A 21,298-nucleotide genomic window follows, 5' to 3' on the forward strand; every position below is an offset into this window, starting at 1 on the left:
TGAACAATGGTATCTCCTTGTTCTTTACTGAAAGCCTCAAGCTAGCCAGTATATTGTGTCCTTTTAGATAATTTAGAAATGTCCTGTCTCCACCCAGGGCCAGGACCTAGATCCCATTTTCTGACCTGTAACCAATTTTTTCAGTTTCAGTTCCTGATTTACAGGCTGCTGATTAGGAGGGGAAGGGTCCATCAGCAATGAACTTCAAATCCACTAATACTGGAAGGACTAGTTACCCACCAGTATCATGGATAATCTTTCCACTTTTATTCTATCTCAGTCTGTGTGTATGTGTGTGCGCATACACTTCGTTTGTGGGACCACACAAAGTCGTCAGCAGGCTGGCTACAGAACTTAGTCCTGATTTCTGGAATTTGTGGCTACAAATAAAGCAACCCTGACTGAGTTCTATCTTTTAGGAACCTTTTACTCAAGGACTCTTTATGATGTCTAAGTTGAAGGTGACTGCCATTCATGGAGAGACAAGCAAGCAACCTCCACCCCAACTAGAAAATACACATTTCATACACAGACGTGCTCTCCTAATGGGGCATGCAGTCTTTTCAAAGTAAAACAGAACCTCTGCGAAAAGCATAGCAATTAGGTGGCTAACATCGGGGCAGCAAATTTCCCCTGGCCTTCCTGCTGCCATATGCCTGCCATCTTTCCTCTCTAGTTTCCATTTGCTGTTTCAAACATATGTTGCCACTTATTTGCCAGGAAAGGCATCTCTGACCTACTCCTTATGTATGATGAAACGGCAGACGGGACGGAGCCAGAGACAGCACCATTACCAGCTATTCACACTTCTGTTTTCTCTTAACTTCCTTTGCTCTAAAGTTTATTCCTCATATGCTAGGAGGGATGTGTAATCATAAAAACATCCGTGACTCATGCTTTAGAATATGGAGCCACAGTAATTCCATGAAAAGGCAAATGGCTCCTCCTGCCAGGAGGCAGCAAGCCTCTTCTACAAAAGGTCCACATCTACAACTCAGAGCTTGATTAAACATAGGTGAAGGGACTCCTTGGTCCAACCTTCATCAGCCTCAACCTAGTTTTCTTTTCTAGTGATCGCTGCTAGAGTCTCCCTAACTTTAAGTCATAGTCTTAAGGAGGCACCTGTTCCATGGGCTCAGGCTGCAGGGAGAGAAAACAGGACAGAGGTTAAGTAAGAGGAAGGGGTTTCCAGCAGAGAAGAATGGATTTCAAGAGATAAAATATGCAAGTCTAGTATTGTATCTACAGTAGTAAGAAATAAATGTTGATTTCAGCCTGCATTAATTGTCCTATTTTGACTTACTAAAAGCAGTATGTGACAAGAAACACTGGCATTGCTATGTTGTTATAACAACAAGCCTTAAAAGATAAGCTGCAGAAACTACCAGGAATTTGCCCTGATAGGAAATATTGTCAGCCAAAGCATTAGGCCTTGTTCATGAGCAAAAATCAAACACAGTGCCTGGTACAGTCCATAGATACTACCACTTAAATCATGTAAGAGGATATTGTACCAAACAAACCAACAAAATAGTCCTGCTGAGTGATAACCCACGAAGCCTGTATCAAATCCCTTCCAGGAGGGCGACTGCAGCTTTCAAAGTATGAGCCCCGGAGACTGCTGGTTGTTGAAAAGAATATGGTTTGATTTGATGCTTTTGCCTGGGATGGCAAATATGAAGACACAGTTAAATCTCATCATGCTGGCCATATAAAATATTTACACACACATTCTCTGGGTTATGAACACCTGACTTGTGAATGTTCCTTCTAAATAAAAAGCCCACTCAAACTCCACTCAAAAGGATGACACCTGGAGAGCAAGATTATTTCCAGAGCTATTTAATTTTCTGCAGGCCTAGCTGGCCTGAGGCTGCCATGGAAATGACAGGGAGGTATTCACCTGGAATGGAAAGTGGGGCCGTGGAACACATTTGCTAATAAATATCATATTTTATGTAGCATGTGGGCTCTCAGCTGATCCACAAAGAGTTACCTGACCCAACATATAGCTGAAAACATACACATTTTTAAGCATATTGTCCTCGAGTGCATGTTGTAATAGTCACAGTATGTATAAATCTCTTGAATTATGCTATTACTGTGCTGCAAACCACCATACCTAAACATAAGGTCTCAGTTTCAGTGTGGGATTAGTATTCGTCCTTCTGCCAGGGTGAGGACCAACTCCATTCTTTTAAGAATGCTACCTTCATGGGGGTAATATCTTTAAAGTGAATCTTTCAAATTGTCCTTTTCCACAACAGGGAACTTCCTAAGTCTGGAAGATCATTTACTTCCCTGCTTGTTATGAAACAGCCATCTGCCCTAAAATCTAAAGTGAGACTAAGTTCAGTATTACTGTATGTTTCTTCCATGAGCAAAAGAGAGGGAGGGGAGCCCTGACCTTTAAGGACATTAAATAAGAAGAAGAAGCCGGGCGCTGGTGGCGCACGCCTTTAATCCCAGCACTCGGGAGGCAGAGCCAGGCGGATCTCTGTGAGTTCGAGGCCAGCCTGGGCTACCAAGTGAGCTCCAGGAAAGGCGCAAAGCTACACAGAGAAACCCTGTCTCAAAAAAAAAAAACCACAAAAAAAAAAAAAAAAAAAAAGAAGAAGAAGAAGAAACAGGAATAAAAGGGAGTAGCAATCCTAACTGGAAAGGAGGGAACAGCACACCAACCAGGTCACACAACCAATGGGGTCAGTGACTTCTGTCCAGATCTGACACCAGAATGAGTCCATGTCCACAACAGATAACATACCCCGTGGAATACCGTGCCACTCCCTTTTGTACCTTTTCAGATGTAGAGATTCTTCCTCTGCATGAAAAATACATCAAATGATTTACATGCAGTGAGTAAATTGAATTAGTTTGGACCCAATCTATTTTCTTTATATTCATACCTTTTCCAGCCAACTTCTGGTTGTAAAATTCTTTAAGTTTTTTTTTTTTCCATTTTACATACCAACCACAGTTCCCCCTCCCTCCCCTACCCCCGCTCACTCCCTACCTTTCTCCCACCCCACTCCCCATCCACTCCTCAGAAAGGGTAAGGCCTGCCACGGGTCCTCAATGAACTCTGGCATAGCAAGCTGAGGCAGGATCAAGCCTCTCCCCCATGTATTGAGGCTGAGCAAGGTGTCCCTCCACAGGGAATGGGCTCCAAAAGGCCAGTTCATGCACTGGGTATAAACCGTGGTCCCACTGCCAGTGGCCCCACATAATGCCCAACCCACACAACTGTCACCCACATTCAGAGGGCCTAGTTCTGTCCCATACAGGTTCCCTGCTCTTCCTGAGGTCCTGAGTTCAATTCCCAGCAACCACATGGTGGCTCACAACCATCTATAATGAGATCTGGTGCCCTCTTCTAGTATGCAGGCGTACATGCAGGCAGAATACTGTGCACTAAGTAAAATTCCTAAATTAGGGAGGGATCTGTCTGAATTTCTACCAGATAGTAAAAGAGAACAGGTTATACTAGAATAGCAGGTGAATAGTGTAGTAGGGGTGATGGAACCCAGTCTGCTAATGCCTGCTACATGCTGGCACTAGGTTAACTGGCTTTTCTTCACCCAGAATTGGTCTCCACAGAATGTGTTTAAAAAGAATGCCTAGTGCCTGACCAGACAGCTTCAATGAGGAAAACTGCTGAGGAGTTAAGAGAAACAGCTGTGAACTCAGCAAAGAAGGAATTAGGCTTGCTTCTACCTTCAAATTGTCTTGGTGAGCAGTAAAACTTTAGTTTATTTTTAAATGTATATATATTTTTAAAGAGGATTCTACCAAATAGAAATCATCCTCAATCACCATAGAACTCTACTTCTATATGAAAAAAGTCAATTATAGACAAAAAGTGGTTGTGTAGATTAAAGCAAATGGAGAGTCTTTTATGAAGGCAGTGAATTCTGCAGAAACACAAAGAACTAACTATCTGCTTTCATCAAACAAACAACCTTTTTGTTTGTTTTTTTCAAGACAGGGTTTCTCTGTGTAGCCTTGGCTGTACTGGAACTCACTGTAGATCAAACTCGGAGATCCACCTGCCTCTGCCTCCAGAGTACTGGGATTAAGCCACCACAGAGTTAAACAACCTAATTCTTAGGGATCTACTACAATAGGAAAAAAATCCATAAAAATCTTCAAACTTTAAAGAGGTAAAATCTAGTTAGTTTTAGATCTGAGAAAAAGACTTGCAATTCTCTATAAAGTGAATAATGCTTTTTAGTTTCCGATTAAAAACTGTCCAGATGTTAAATTTGCCACTAGAGATGCTATGCACATGTGCTGACTTCAAGGGGAGTGTCCAAACAGTCTCCATGTCCAGGACACCTCAAAGGAACTGACACAGAGCATCCTGGGCTCTTCCCCCAAGGACGGCATTGCCGCCTGTCTGTCAGTATCAGTCCTATTTCTCATTATCTCTAACTTAGTCCTCTGTGGTCAGCATCAAGAGACTCTCCACGCTCTCCACAAGGAAAGTGGCAGAAAGACAGAACACTAACAACTCATGCAAAAGAGAATTTAGAATGGCTCCAGGCCTACAGAACTCACACAAACATGGCCATATATGCAGTCAGGTTGAGGATAAAATGTGACTGACCTATAGGTCCTATCTTCTGGTAGTTCTAGGTAATATGAGATGAAGGTAGCTTCCTGACACTTAGGGAGATAACAAGAAATGGATACTATTTTTTTTTTTTTTTTTATCATCAGATGAGATGCTTGGAAATGCAGAGGAAATTTTACCACCAGTGAGACAATAAGACCATCTAGAGGGCAGGCCAGAGCCATAAGAAGGGAACCAGAGGCAGCATGCCAGGCCTGAAGTCCGGGCTCATTTCCTTACTCCTAGATTTCTTTTCTTTTCTTTTTTTAGTGTATGTGGGGGGGGGGGGGGAGGTGGGGATGGGGTTGACAGACTGTGATACATTTCACCATTGTTTGAGTTACTAGGAGTCCATTTAATCTGTTAACTGTGACTTGAGGCATACCTGCCTCTGTCATTTGTTAGGAAACTTAACTCTGGACCACTTACGGATCTGGTAAACTTTTCAGGATAGTATGCAGTAGAGGGAAATAGTTTCAAGCTGTCAAAACCTAGAACTCGATAGAGAGAGAAAGCCATCTTGAATTAGATGATACTTTACACAAAAACAGACCCTTGTCTAGTAATCTAGGGCTCTGTGAAAAACTGCCCAATTCGAATTGGCTTCCTCCAGGAAGCATCAATCACATGAGAAGTTTCCTCCTGGAGTGCACAGAATGAGACTTCTATCACCCACTACTCAGTGATGGCTCACTACAAAGCCCAGAAGTTTTCCAGCCTCTCATAATTCATCTGTCTTTGTTAAAGACCAAAACACAGACGTTATTCTAGTCAATGGGTGTATATCTGAGACAAAGCTATGTGATTGGCAACTGGGTGGTGAAATGCTGAGATGCAAACTCTTGAGAAGTTAACCTAAAGTCTACTTCATTATGCCCATAGAAACGGTCTTAGCATACTAATCATGTGGCTGTTTCTTATACAGTTTTCGGGTTGATTTTTCAATATTAGATTATATGAGTCTAATACTCATTGCTGACAGTGAAATAGACTGGGTATCCTCAGGCACACACACACATCGCCCCACACACACACCTTAAAATGCAAAACAAGCATTTAAAATACATCAATGTGATGGCAAATTACTAAGGGTGGCCAAAGAGAGACATGACAATCAAAACAAGGCAAGGCAAACCAAACACCAAATGGGGCTTTTTCTCTGACAGCAGTTTTTAAACTGAATGAACTTAAATTTTGACTTGATGGTGTCACAGGTAAGAAGGGCAAAGTTTGATAAATCCCACAAGAGACTGGGATTGCAAAGAGCTCAACTGTCCAAGTCAGGCTAACTTGGAAACGGGACCAACTGCAGGGTTTGAAACTGCTTTCCTTACAACCTGACACTGGGAGCAGGAAAGTACTAACCCAATGAGGTAGATGTGAACAGTGTAGCCCACATGAGAAGCTGCAGCCAGATTCATACTCATCTGGGTGGTCCAAAACTAAAGCCAGAAAGTAGACAAAACAAAACAACAATAGCATGCGCTGAAGTTTTTACAGAGCTTTGGGCCTGAAAATATCCCCTGGAACAAATAAGTAGAAACCCTCTCTGCTGGATGCTACTTTCAAGACAACATTCAAAGAACCCCTAAATATAAAGTTCTCACTATATAAAGCTCATATAAAAATCAGAAACACACTAGAAATTAACACACAATGATTGAAACCCAAAGAAATAGAATTAGATCTGCAAAGTCCTCAGACACAAACGATCAGGCAGCACGTGAACCTTGTTTCATCTGTTTAAAGAAAAGCAAGGGGGTAGATAGCACCTGCCTAGACATGAGACTTCTAAAGGCTGTCATACTAGGGGTGAAAGAGAGAAAACTTCAGAAACTTATATAATAACTGTCAGTCAAGCAGTGGTACTAGTGAGTAGGACCAATCTTAAGGATTTGCCGTCTACAGTCAGCCTATCATACACCCAATCTCCTCCGCAGGAGCTACACAGAGTATAATCTGAAAAGCCAAACAGACAGGACAGCTGGAAGAGTGGTAAAGGCATGTGAAGACAGAAAAAGAAAGCTTAATGTGTGTCTAATCCAAGTAGGTTTCCAAGCAGAAATGAGTAAGCATTGCTCAGAAGCCATGTTTGAAAAGTTAATATTGGCTGAGAATTGTCTAGAACTGAAGACATCATCTAACAGAATCAGTGAAATCTCAATGGAAACCAGGAAGGACAAGATAAATCTGTGCTTAAGCACACTACACTAAAACTATATTACCAAAGATAAAAATTAATTCATAAAGGCAACCAAGGAAACGAATGGCAATTAGAGTGATGGTCCACTATTGAGTAGACAATACCTTAAGCCAGAGTGGAATAATATTGTCTATGAGCTAACAGAAAACCAGTGTCAGCCAAGAAGCCTATACACAGAAAAATCTTAAGAGCAGAGGTGAAAGAAGTTCAAATAAATAAAAAGAGAATGTACAAAGAACAGACTTGAAGTTTAAAAGCTTCAAAAGAATGATGGAAATTGATCCCAGATGAAAAACTGAAATATAGGGATGATATAAGCAAGCAATTATAAATATACTGGAGCATCTAAGCCACCATCCACTAAAAATGTAATAGACAATGGTTCCCTGTGGAACTAAGAACAACTAGAGTATATGACAACAAATTTGGAGTGTGTCATCAAAGCTTAAAAACAGACAAACAAAATTTTGGAAGAGGATTAAAACACTGGGGATCCTGAGATATTAGGATTTAAGATGAGAAGAAGAATTTACAGGGTAAATAATCCTGGGTTAAATTCCCAGCACCCATGTGGTATTTCATAATCATTTGTAACTCTAGCTCCAAGGGGATGATGCCCTCTTCTGACCTTCACAGGCACCAAGCTGGGTAGGGACAGACTTGATTGGCTCAGAGAGGCAAAGCTCTGTAGCCCTCTGTGGTGGTTTGAAAGAAAATGGCCCCCAAAGGGAGTGGCACAATTAGGAGGTGTGGCCTTGTTGGAGTAGATGTGGTCTTGTTAGAGGCAAACTCTTAACACATGAAATAAAATGAGTAAATAAGTAAATATGTTGACTTCCCAATGCTTATTCTGCTCAGGAGAAAATAGCTGTGATGCTATTCCTTAGATTGTGATGCTATTACTTATATAACTATATATGCAATCATGCATCCTACTTTCAAATATTTAGAATGAAATTAAAATGCATCCTTCAGAGTCAGAGATCTCCCCGTCTCTGCCTCTTGAGTGCTGAGATTAAAGGTGTGTGCCACCATTGACCAGCAACATAATATATTTTTAAATACTTCCTTCATTGTATAGAGTAGGTCCAGCAGATAGCAGAAAATCTAATAAGGTCAAAGTGATACTGGTATTTTCTGACTCTTACATAGTTACCTATTTTAGGAGTTTATTATTAAGTACAAACTGGGTACAAGAAAAGAGCTGTTCTTTCTCCACAAATATTTTTCCTTGATAACAAGTTCTACATCTACATGGAAAGCTCTGTCAAATTAGTTTCTTTAAAAACATATTCCTTAATTCATGGGATATAATCTATTTGACAAGGTTCCTTTAAAAAAAAGACTAGATAAAACACTGAGGACAGTCTGTACTGGCAAGAGACAAGAAGACTAATAGGGCTTTTCCGTCTATAATTTCTGTGATTCCAGGGTTTTTTACTCCTACAGTAATACTTGTGAGTCCAACAATTTCTCAAAACTATTATTAGTTGCCAAGGAAACACAAAATGTTTGTCAGAATAAATAAGCAAATGGATTGGACCTAAATAGCAGGCTTTTCCTGCTTCCCATGCAATGGTGACATCATGTTTATACCGCTTCATTTTCTCCAAGCCACTCTGCTCACCTACCTGGCATGCTTACTCGTGAGAAGACCACATCTATCTCATAGAATTACATGGGAAAACAGAACAAGAGATCTCTGTGCCACACAGATCTTTCCTTCATTCGGTAATGTGAAGAACGAAGCCACACAATGGTGGGGATGGCAGGAAGCAGCTGGTTTTGTGACCATTCTATTAAGAATATGTAAATATATGCTTTAAAGTGACCCACCGTCTACAGAAAAGCAACCAACATGATTAAAATGTACAAGCTTAGAAAGACACATCACACTCAGACAGACAGACAGACAGACAGACAGACACACACACACACACACACACACACACACCACAGTATGAAAAGATTGAATTATTAAACAATTGGCAATATTCACTAGTAGAATTATGTGTAAAATTTCTTCACTTTTTATCTTTTCAAATTATGAAGATACCATTAATCTTAAAATGAAAATAAAAATGAACTACTTAAAATTAGTTTTACCTCTCCACCCCACACAAACAAAACACCATTCGCTAATAAAGTACTTCTCATCCCACACTCAGCCTCATCAGCTCTAGACAAAGTCAGCTGAAGTATGATGAGAAATAATCAAAGGGCTTCTAGAAAATTCAAAGACTATGGATACCCCCCAAATACAGGCTACACAGAGAGGGCCTAGATGTTTATCTAGGGTCACTAGTCTATATGTATATCCAGGTTCAATCTGTTGACTTCTGCCATTAGGCTCTTGGAGCACAGTAACAGCTGCCTAGAACAAGAAATTGTGGGGTATCCACATCACCAAACCAGGCAGATGTCACCCAGAGAACAGGAAGAAATGAAAGGAAGTCTACATTGCCTGTCTAGTGCTCAGTTCCTCAGCTTTCTTGTGTAAGATCAAGGGGGACTAACAGCACTAATGGCAGTTTCTTGGTACTCAGGGGCAAAGCTGCTCTGCACAAAGGCTGCATAACAACACCAATCTAGCACACTGGTATTGATGCCAATCCAACTCTAACCAAAAACAACAGAGGACATCTTAGGGTTTCTATTGCTGTGAAGAAACAATAGGACCACGGCAACTCTTAGAAAGGAAAACCTTTAACTGTGGTGGCTCGCTTACATTTCGGAGGTTTAGTCTATTATCACGGTGGGAAGCAAGGCAGCACGCAAACAGACATGGTCCTAGAGAAGACGCTGAGAGTTCTTACATCTTGACTCACAGGCAACAGGAAGTGGTCTGTCTCACTGCATGGTATCTTAGGCATATATGAGATCTCAAAGCCCACTCCACAGTGACACAGTTCCTCTAACAAGACCATGCCTATTCTAACAAAGCTACACCTCCTAATAGTGTCACTCCCTTGGGGAGCCATTTTCTTTCAAACCACCACAGAGGGCTCCCGAGCTTTGCCTCCCGGAGCCCCCCAAGTCTGCCCCTCCTCTGTTCAGGTTACCAATCTGGACCAAATACATCGTGAAACTTACTGCTCTCCTTTGTTCCTAACAACCATCCTCCCTGATCTTTGAAATGAAGTTCCAAGATGTTCTGCATATGCCCGAAGCTAAGGATAGCGGGGTAATACTGAACTTTGCAAAAGTGTTTTTCTTAGGCACATACATCTCTGATAAATTTTAATTCATAAGTTAGGTATAACAAGACATTAACAACAATAAATAATGATAAAATAGCAGAAGTACACCAATATACTCTAGTAAGACCTTTTAACACTTCATGTTTGTTTCCACTTAATGTTACCAAAATCATGGTTAAGAGAGGGTAGTGTTTCCCATGTATTATGTCAGGGGCCAAAAAGGAAACACATCATATCCAGAGATATGACTGCTACCTAATAGGTTGAGACAGAGCCCATAGATATACTAACCCATTTAGGATAAAGAATCACCACTGTAAGCTGTGGGCATCTGAAAAAAGTTCAGTTTATCACTGTTTCTCTAGCACATATTCTCTAGCACTTGATGACAAAGAAAAAACAGAGGGCAGGAGAAATATTATCTAAGAAATAAGACCTGTCACCTCACAAAGAGGAATTGACTTGACATGCTTAACAGCACAATAATTGTATTAAATAGAATGAGACTGTGCTTTTGGCTAGTAATGACTGACTTTATTAATGACATGGGTTGTTATAATCCTTGCAATAACCTTCACTAGCTTGAACCACATGAATTTAAGCCGTGGACAACTACTGTTGACTATATAAGAAGTACATTTTAGACTGGTAGTGCAGCTCAGGTGGTTAAGTGCTTGCCTCGCACGCAGGAGGTATAAGCCCGGCAAAGCAGTGCATGTGTATAATTCTAGGCAGGGAGAGGCACGAGATCAGCCAGTTCAATCATTCTCAGCTACACAGCAACTTTGAGACAGGGCTACATAAGACTGTCTCAAAAAAAAAAAAAAAAAAAGGTAATCTTCATGATTAAATGCAGTTAATCCTTTCTGGTCTTCGGCCTTTTTATCTAGAAACATCTTTTTCCACATTAGAAAGTAATTAACTCTGCAGGAAAGCTCTTCATTCCTTTGCTAAATAACATCTCAAACCAACTGCTTATTTAGTTCACAAATGCAGATTACTAATTGTAGAAAGGGGCCTTACTTTAACTTGTTGTTTTGATTATTTATAGGAAACTCATGATGGTAGAATGAAGAGAAGCATCTGATAACTAACCGGAACTAGACCAGTGAAATTTTTCTCAGCCAATTTTAAAGTGCAGTAGTCCTATCTCAATTATTTTTGTAATATATGTAAGAAGGGAACAAAAACTACAGTTCAAGATGAAATCTCCTAGGAAGAGGGAAAGAAATGAATGTCTACTCATCAGCTCATGAGAGCCAATGAGGCACCACAAATGCCTGGCTGGAGTTTGCAGATACAAGTCAGGTGGTTGCTGTGTCTGAGCAAGACTATTTCTCACAATGTTGGACTCTGACCTGTAAGACTATCACTCTGGTGCTCTAATTTTATTAGAGTGTGTCATGTTGCCGCCACCTCCTATAAAACTGTCCTGGCACATACACAAAGCCATGATGTCTCCAAAGTGAACACGCCCACAGGATTATTTAATGCACAGTTAGGGTAGCACTGATGCGAAATGTACAAAGACTGTGTGAGTCTTTGCTCCCTACCTAGTTCATCACTGTGTCTGTAAAAAACAGTTGTAAACATCTCAAGGAAATCACAGTAGTCCTTTGTCAATGACAGACGCCACTGAGCAAACCTCTAAAAAATTAAGTCTGAGATTATGTAAAAAATTGCTGAAGTCCTTACATCCTAACTTTCATTACTATGCAGCCTTGGTCAAGAGACTATGGTCTGAATGTTTCTTCATCTGAAAAGTATGGATAATTCTATCTCAAAGTGTGTTGTAAAGATTAAATGATGTTATGCATGGAAAACTCAAAGGATGGCCTCTGGCATGATGTAAAAGCTCAACAAACAAGGGTTATTACTGGTTACTGAAGAAAGTGCTTACATACCATGACCTTAGTTGGAAATTAGCTGAATCACAGGGGCCAGAGACCAGTGCCTCAAAGAGCAATAGGGCACCAAGTAAGGCATAAAGCCTTACTTCTCTTTTGTCTTGCTTCAGCAACTGTAGACCAGTCCTGTATCTGTTCAGTTCCTCCATGTTCAGAGCAGAACTACAGAGAAAGAGGAATAATTTCGCAGGGGACACAGGAAGTCGAAAGAATGAAAATAAGTGGGAAGCATGAGCGCTAAGCTGTGAGGAGGAGACAGGTGGCAGTGGCAAATCCTAGGAAATTTTTCATTCAAAGGAAAAAAGCCCAGCAAGCTATGAACGGCTCACTTCTGGATAAGTGTTTTATGCTGTGAGTTCATGTGTCCTGCAGCTTTCACCAGTCACTTCATCTCATTTAAAATAGAAAAAGCATAACTGTCTCAATGGGTATATTTAGTAAGTAGAGGCACATACAGAAACTAAAAAGATCATAATGTGCTTCTCAAATACAGAAAAATAGCAAAGCTAACAAACCAACAGCTAATGTATCAAGACAATACTACCAAGCAAATACTAAATTCAAATATGAATTTTAAATTCAGATGGTGTGTTCATTCACTTGTCTTTAAATTGCTGTATGAAAGGCAGCTCTCATTAAGAGACTCAGCTTTCCAGGGAGACCCATGCTTACTTGGGGGCCACACCCCCAACATCACTAACTGGATACTCGGCACCTAAGCTCTCTCACCCCCCTCAAAGAAACAAGCACCCCATATTCATTATTCCCGCTTGACAAACATATGGGAACAATAACTCTACAGACATGTACATCATACTAGGAAGCAACCCTGTTTTAGTGTAATTTAAGAAGGGGTTTAAATAGACACAAGCTACCAAAACTACTCATCTGAAGCCTGCAAATAAGGCTGTCACATCTCTAATTTGTTTTGCAGATTCATAGATTTGGGACAGGACTTCTCTTACTGATGTTCAAGGCACGTAGGAGGTCAGCGCTCACAAGAAGGAAGATTTCTATACAAGGAAATCTGTCCCACATTAGAGGGTAACAGATTTAATCCAGTCAGATTTGGCCAATGTTTTCCTTCTTGTGTCTTTAAGTTTTTGTCTTATTTGGTCGGTAGGAGAGCAGACAGATTAAAATGGTTCTAAAGTTCTATTTTTATACATTGTACTGAAAGTACTGCACAAAACATTCAACTTCTTTAAAAATATTTTCCCTGCCAAACTATCTGATTAGTTTTAACTGCTTTCGTTAAAACACAGGCATGCAGAAAAGAGAAGAGGTTCTTTCAGTAAACACACAGAAAAAATAAGATTTCATCTGGCCTTCCCATCACTTGAAGAATTGTTTTGTAGTTACATCATCAGGAAATAAAATACTATCCTCTGAGGACCCCTACTCTCTACAAAGAGAAAAGAGGCTTTAAGTCTACAAGTTCCCAAACCCCGACTTCTCCTTTTCCTCTCCTGCCCACCCCCCAGGACCCCCAAAACAAATGTAACACAATTTAAAAAGTTTACACAAGAATCAGGATGTGTATTTAAGAATTTAAAGCGGCAACTTTAGTTGTGAGACCCAGTAGGAGGAGGGTCGACCTTGACCCCCAAGGCCTTGGGCAGCCTGGCAGGAGAGCGCGCGGGGGTCAGCTCAGCGCCTGTGCCCGCACGGGGAGCCAGGGACGGACCTTGCACACGCCGCCGGGGTCTGCGAGGCTCCGGGCTGTCACGGCCCCGCCGCCCGGCCGGCCGCACATGCCGCGCGCCTTATAAGGCTGAGCGGTGACGTAACGCCCCTAGGCCGGGCGCGCTCGGCGTCCCGCTCGCATTGTTCGGGAGGCTCCCGGAGCGCGCACAGCCGCTCGCAGCGCAACCGCGGCCCGGTTCGCCGCCCCGCCCGGCCCGGCCCGGCGCCCGCAGCTCAGGTAAGCCCGAGAGAGCCGCAGCTTCGGCTCCCGCACGGCCACCGCCCCCGAGCCAGGGGCAAGTGTGTGCGTCGCGCTCAGCACCGGCTCAGCTTCAGAGCGGCGGGCAGGTTTCGCAGAGCGCACTCAATGACTGCCAGCTTCAAGCCCTTTTCCAATTCAAGAACTTCAAAGTTCTTGCCGGCCGGGAGAAGACTTGCGACTGAAGTTTAGATGGGAGGTAGAGGGGTAGGGATCCCATGGGCGTCCCAAGTAGCTACCGGTCCTGAGAAATCTAGGGCTGGGGACTTCCATTGTAACAGCTCTACTCCAGTATCTTATCTCCTCACGACTTAAACTTTTTCAGCTCTTGGAAGAGCGGAGTGCGAAATCATGCCACATGGGATTGGATTTGTTAGCGCCAGCCTTTTCTTTTTCCTTAGAAATCTTAATATAACAAATATTTTTTAAAACGGAAATACAATTGGAATTAGGATGTAGCTAACTAACTTTAAAATAACTTTTTGATGATACAAAAAACTTTTACTATTCTGGCTCAAATGCATGTCCATTTGTACCAGGAAGTTGTTCCTTTTCTAGTTCTTTCTACTTCAACTCTACTTTGTGGAGGACGATCTGCATTTAAAAGACTAAGCTATCCTCTGTTCATATTCCAGATAATATGTATTTTAAAGCCTAATTTTGAAGGTAGCATCTAAAAAATAATCTTAATCACTGACACTTTTAACCATGATTACACCTAAACCTGAAAAGGCTATTGCTATTAATAAAGGCTTACAGTAGAAATGAACACTTGGCAGATACTGAAAAGCTACATATTTTATTTTACCTTTCAAAATAAAGATCAGCAGTGGGATTTTTAAAATGTCAAGTTTAGCACACTAGAAGAGGAGGTAGGAAATGACTTCTCCACCTTTATCTGATCTGAACACACAGCGTGAAAAAAAAAAAACTAGGAACCGAAAGAATCATTTCCCCTTTTAAATAGCCTCTGTTTTCCAAGTTTGCACAATTTCGAGCTCACTTGGGCTACCATTTCTGTTAACTTACTCTGAAAGAATGAAAGTGCTTTAATATTGTTGGCATTGGAAAGACATATTAGCTACTGTTTGAATGTTTAACAGAAATGAACAACCATTCTGAGGTACAAATGTATATTTTATTTGTATTTGTCAGTGAGAGGAAAGTTAGATATGAGATTTAAAATTGAAACAGTATTTTTAATATAAACAAAATTGAGAACTGTTTTTAGCAATTCTTGTAGTTCAGTTTTAAAAGTATATCACAAACTATTTTTGCTGCCTATGAGGGTTTGTTGTGTGTGTGTGTGTGTGTGTGTGTGTGTGTGTGTGTGTGTGTGTGTGTGTTAGTTTTATTTAGGGAAGTAAACGGCTAGTTTTTCTAAAGAAAAATTACATGTTATTGGGTCTGAAGATAGGCTATAGAATAAACTGCAAGTTAGTACTAAAAAGTAAGATTCCTCCAGACTATTATTTCAGTCTCCGGGGAGTCTCTCATCATGAAGAGAGGGGCCGGCCATCAGCCAGGTCACTGTGAAGATGTTCAGAATGTAACAGAAGACAGGAGGTTTTGTTTGTTTTTATAGACAGTGATTGTAAGCTGAAAAAGTCCTGTCTTGGGGAAAAGGTATTTTGCATTTTCTAAAGTAGTAGAGGAAGGAAACAGATACCATCAATGACTGTTTCAGCTATACCCAAGTACTGTCTGTAACATAATCTATAGCTCAATTGCTGAAAATCATAACCTCTGTCAAAGCCCTTAGAGCTGTGTTTCCCAGAGTCTGCCTTTAAGTACAGAAACATCAATTTTTTAAAACATTTCCATAACATACTTTTTAATAGTACATTTCTTTCCGGGCATACTAACTTTTAAGCATGCTTTAAAGTACTTATTAAGCCCTCCTTAAAACTGAAAGTTAAACCAAATTTATCATGGCTATGCTATCTCAGAGTGGACTGTCTAGGTGAGCATTTCCAGTTCTTAGGACAATCTTCAAATAAAGCACACTGCAGTCTTAGGCTTACTAAGTTAATTTCCCCTATTATGGCAATTAACCTTAACTGTTAACCACAGGGTTTCTGTTGTATTTTCCTAATGCTGTTGTTGATAGACTGTAATAATGGCCAATATGAAAACATAATCAAGTATTTGCCTTCATTTTCCAGTTTTCTTGTAATAGTTGATGGGAAAGTCAACACACACACACACACACACACACACACACACACACACACACACACTATGGATTTCATTTGAAGATTCTCTGTTCTGTTCCCTCTGCGGGGGTGGGGGGTTGGGAGGAGGAGTATCTCTGGTAATAAACAGATTTTGAAGTCTAAAAAGTGAGAATTGGGGAAGAATAAATTTTCACTAATTCTTTGTAGATTTTTATAAGGTAAATAGGAAAAAAATATATAGGTCTTCTTAAAAGGAGGATGGAAAAGGAAGGGACTGCACATTGTGGAGTACTAATCAGAACAGAAAGCAATATTAGTCTCAGCCTCCATTGGGGCCTAAAAGGTACCATCTGTTGTTCACACAGCCAATAATTATCTTTGAAAAATCTAGCATACCCTACACCTTATCCTCTCGGGCATATGATTAGTTTCAAGTTATCTTAGATTTGCATAATTTGTGGTAGGCTATGAATTTCACTTCACTTTCAACTGATTGCTTAGTTTTTGTGAATTTTGTTTAGATAATCTTTAAAGAAGATTGCATCTGTAGCCAGCACCACAAATGTTCAAAGCATCATTCCTATGGCTGCTTCTGCCATCACTATGATGTTTCTGAGCCACCAACCTAATCATTTAAGTTTGATGTATACAGCAGAGACTATTAGTGAGATGCGTGTGACCTTTGTCTTGAATCCTTCTGTGAGGTTAAGTGATTGCTGTAAACACTTCCGCACCCATCTCTGTCATTAAGAAACAAGCTGAGATTCTCTTCCCCTTATTAATCTGCACTAACAGTGCCTCTGACTGGGAGAGCTGGGCAAACAAAGCCGAGGGGGCTTGCCAAGCAAACTCTTTCAGGCCACGAGACGAACCCCTCCTTTTCACGACTGTGTGTTTCAGCACATTAAGATAGGATCGCAGCAGTTGTAATTCTGAGTTCAAGAACAGGAAAGAACACATTAGCAGTATTCTCTCTCACTAACCATCCTCACATTCCTATGCTCAACTGGTTCCCAAATAAGTCTTCGTCTTAAGGACACAATTATTATTTTAGGATGACAAAGTTAAGGAATGTTTGCACAAGAGAGGAGTAGGGAGGTATGTAGAAGAGACAGGTAAGTGATCACTGGGACAGACAGGTGCAAACACACACATCCAATTTCTTGTTTCTATTTGTAATTTCTTATTCTAGTCCAAAGGCCAGTTATCAGCAAGGGACAGAACATATTACAGCAGAATAGCAAACACTCAGCTCCACAGGTATGCATTTAAGACAGGCCTTATTAAGTTCTAAACGGACAAAGGGATACCTCAGCGTGCATGTGCACACTGCCAGCTAACACAGCAAAGAATGCCAGTGGAACTTCACAGCTGCAAGTGGCAGTGGCCATCTGATGCAGGTGCCTGACGTTATAAAGACACTGATATCCAGTGTGACCTACACCAGCAATGCTGAGCAACTCAGGCAGAGCCAAGACTCCTCCACGCTTGGACTATAGCCCACTATTGATTTCTCCTTCAATTGGTGCTCCAAAGACAAACAAACAGACCTCAGAAGTAGCCTTGGTACTGTATGTGGTAATTCAGACATAAAATTCATTAACAGAATAGGTGGGTATGTTTTCAGTAATAAGTAAGAAGAGAACAAAGGAAAGGAGGGAGATGAAGTCAGTACAACTTAATCAGGCCATCTGGATGGCAATGCCCACTCTTTATTTGAACATGAGAGGTGTTGTGGAAAGAATGTGTGCTTACATCATTTTGATCACTACAGATGACTTCGTTAGTTCAAACACTTTCTACTACACCAACCTCCTTAGCTATCAAGAAGCCCTCTTTCAAAAATCAGAGACTTCATTCTTTCACAACATTCCGTCCATAAAATGCAGGAAAGTCACCTTTGAAGGCTGTTTGCAGCTAGTGATACCTCACTTCCTTTACCCTCACACCATGCATTGTGACATTATATCACACATTAATTAGTTTATTGTCTGTATCTGGGATTATAAACTACTTCCGGATCGCTTTCAGAACCAGCTTTCTCCCTAGCATCTAGGACAGTATCTAGCTGCTGTTACTATGTGTCATTAGGACAAGGATATTACATAAATGTACGGATAAATGATCTACAACCCAGAAGCTTCTGATCTGAGAAGGAAGTATACTCTGCCAGTGATGGGCTGAGGAAGGGCCCTTCTACATTTTCATCACAAGTCCCAAACAAATCTTTGCCACTACTTGAATTAACCACAGAACTGACTTACAAATAAAAGAGCCAGAAAACAAATCAGAGTCAGATCAAGCCAAGGCAGTGAATCTGCTTTGAACTTACTGTCCCAGGCAGCTTGTGTACAGAGACCAAGTCAAATGCCTCTTAGCTCTCAGCCCATCTCTCCATGTCTCCCTTACTCCCTCCCCCAAAATAATGAGATTGAAAGTGGTGAAAGAGCACCAGGTGAACTGCCGTAGGGCATGAAAGAGCCAGCACAGTACAGTGGTTTTGTCCTTAATGAAGGATAGATTCCTCTGAATGTCTACTCTCATGCCTCAGCTGAGGGCCTACAAAATGCAGGCATGAGCTCAAATAACTCACTCTCCAAGGAACTGGAAAGGAGCATACCATCTTTCCTTTAGACTTTGACTCCAAATTTTCTATGTGTACTTTCTATATCTAAATTTCCATGAGAGGTATCTTCTAATTCCAAAGTTAGGCAACTTCTTTGCCAACTCTGAATCCAGTGTAGGTCTTAAATCTTGTTTCAGCAATAGCCAGCAAACTATGCTAAGAGTAAGACAGACTGACAGGTACAGCAAGTAAGTTCACCACACACCATACCATGTCACTAGCCTCTGAGCCCTGACTAGCTCTGAACTGATGACAATAGGATCATCAGTGCCTCTTACACATAAGGTTCAGTGGTCCTTGGTTCCAGCTCTGCTTTCCAGTGTACTAAATGAAACACTGTAGGTCACAGAGATTAGCTGTTTAAAAAATTAAGCAATATTGGATTTAAAAAAAAAAATAGAGCCTGGTGTGGTAGGTGCATACTTTTGATCCCAATACTTGGAAGATAGTAAGGACAGTCAGGTCATCCTTGGTTAAAGAACTGGTTCAAGGCCAGTGTGGACAGAGACTCTACCTCAGCAGCCTCCTACCCACCAAAAAATTAAACAGAATACAGTTCATTGCTAAGCTTGCTTCCTGGTGACACTACTGGCCCAGACAAACTGTACTGTCTCAATGGTGAAGCTAGAGTAAGAATAATGGGCTCTGCCATTCATTCACTGGGTCAGTCTCTTGTTCCCTTGTTTTCTCCAAACCTCATAAAAGGGAGGATGTCATCTACCCGAGTATCTCAGTATTTGGGAAAAGCCTGAATAGTGGGAAACAGTCTTTATAGGAATTCTGATCAAGTAGAGAGTCTATATAAAAATTCATGGTATTGATCGTCATTACAAACAGATCAGTTGAAGAAACTGTGGGTCAGCCTAACATAAGGGCACTGGTCCTACAAGAGCTCCAAATCTTTTAGAGCAGCCTCAGAGATGAGGGCAGTCCTTCAAGTTAGGCTGCTTTGACAGAAGCAAAACTGCCTGATTTATTGTGTCCCATGGCTCATTAGTCTGGGAACAAAAGTTTAAAGTTGAACTACATTTTTTCCCTTCTTTAAAATTTTTTTAATGCAAATAAAAACAAAAATATGAGGAATGTACAATATTCATTGCAGTTGGAACGACTGTCTGTAACTGTTAAACTTGAAGAACTGCTAAACCCAGGAGCACATGGGAAATGTCCTGGTTTTTTGCCGAACCCAAAGGAATGCAGAGATGCTGTCTAAGTCGCTTGGCCTTAGCTTGTTACTCTGCTAATTGGGAAGAGCAAAGGAGAGTGAAACATCCTGGAATTTGTGGGAAATGAATCCATTTTAGTTAAAGGGAAGATTATCTTTGAAAAATAGTATTGTTTCATTCAGCATCAGTATAAACACTCAACATATCATGTTTGAAGTAGCATATCATGCTCAGGGGAGATGGGAGGCATTATAAAAATATAAAAACATTCTAATATATAATAATAAATTATAAGCACATGTTTATATATTATATGTTTATATGTTATATGTTTATAAGTATATAAACATTTGTATATGTTTATACATATATAAACATTAGGCATACATGTTTATGCAGTACTATGGGGACCTATCAAATAGAGTATGTCACAGTATGTCACCTACCAAATAGAGGTGACAGCTTTGTCAAGGAAATTTGTGGTTCCATTCATCTCTCCCCACATTAGACCCTGAAAGATTCTTCTTACAGTCTCATTAACACACTAGGTAGAAGATACATACAAAGAACCAAAGGTAACAATAAGGCTTTCTGACCAATTTATCCTATCTGGACTTAGCTAACTTTGCCTCCAAGTCTTCCTCACCTCACAGTAAAGGGAGAAGTGATAGGGACAAGAGCAATGAAACTGTTTCTTTGCTCTAATGAGACCTTTCGTCCACTCATCCCAAGAGGGGTATATATAGTCCGAAAAAATGTTTCTTCTTGAGTATACAGAGTTCAAACATAAGTGAAGGGTAGAGAAGCATCAATCCTTTAAGAGCAAACACTATATTAAAACAAATTAGAAAGCAGTACAAGGCATGAATAGATGTCATAAAACTAAGGGCTGTGAAGACTGTAGAACAGAAGTAAGCCAGGGTAAGACAAATGAAAGAACTGTTCACAAAAAGGCAAATATCAATGGACTTCTGAGTAGAACACTGCAAAGATGTTGGGTTTATTCCCTGTAAGACTACTATTAAAAAGAGCCTAAAGTAAAATTTAAAAACAAAAGTCTAAAACCAGTAACACACACACACACACACACACACACACACACACACACACACCAATTAACTAACCCAATAGTTGGCCCTCACAACAACCTGGACTCCATGGACAGGAAGACGACATAAAGGATTTTAGTGTTTAAGGTGAAGGGATTCTGTGTGAGGAGGAGGCAACTGGCATAACCCCTAGAGCAGAGGTTCAGCAGATGCTGTCTATCACTGAGTTATGCCCAGTGTCCTACAAGGGTCATGTTCCCTACTTGGCTAGGCTTACTATTAGCTTCCACCAGGCTGAGATACAGGCCTTGCCTCAGGTCCCAGGAAAGGCATCGTAAGATGCAGCCCAGAGGAGCTCAGGTTCTCTGGCACCCAGCAATAAAGTCAAGGACTCAGCTTACTAGAGAAATCTA

General features: G+C 40.8%; 2 protein-coding genes across 7 annotated transcripts in view; one reads left to right on the forward strand and one right to left on the reverse strand.

The window, feature by feature from the left end:
- Positions 1–21,298, reverse strand: part of Cmss1 (cms1 ribosomal small subunit homolog) — a 314,697-nt gene that overhangs the window by 250,604 nt on the left and 42,795 nt on the right. The gene's annotated exons all lie outside the window — the stretch shown is intronic.
- Filip1l (filamin A interacting protein 1 like) overlaps positions 1–21,298 on the forward strand; it is a 253,915-nt gene that overhangs the window by 195,019 nt on the left and 37,598 nt on the right. The window contains exon 1 of one of the 6 annotated variants that reach the window (XM_042259448.2): positions 13,707–13,846. The exons of 2 other annotated variants lie outside the window; for them this stretch is intronic. The gene's annotated coding sequence lies outside the window, so the exon portion shown is untranslated. Of the gene's footprint in view, positions 1–13,706; positions 13,847–21,298 lie in introns of those variants that run through there. 3 more of the 6 variants (XM_076549063.1, XM_042259447.2, XM_076549062.1) reach the window with 3 other exon arrangements.

The sequence above is a fragment of the Peromyscus maniculatus genome, chromosome 12 (assembly GCF_049852395.1).
Source record: "Peromyscus maniculatus bairdii isolate BWxNUB_F1_BW_parent chromosome 12, HU_Pman_BW_mat_3.1, whole genome shotgun sequence".
In the NCBI taxonomy this organism is placed as follows: domain Eukaryota; kingdom Metazoa; phylum Chordata; class Mammalia; order Rodentia; family Cricetidae; genus Peromyscus; species Peromyscus maniculatus.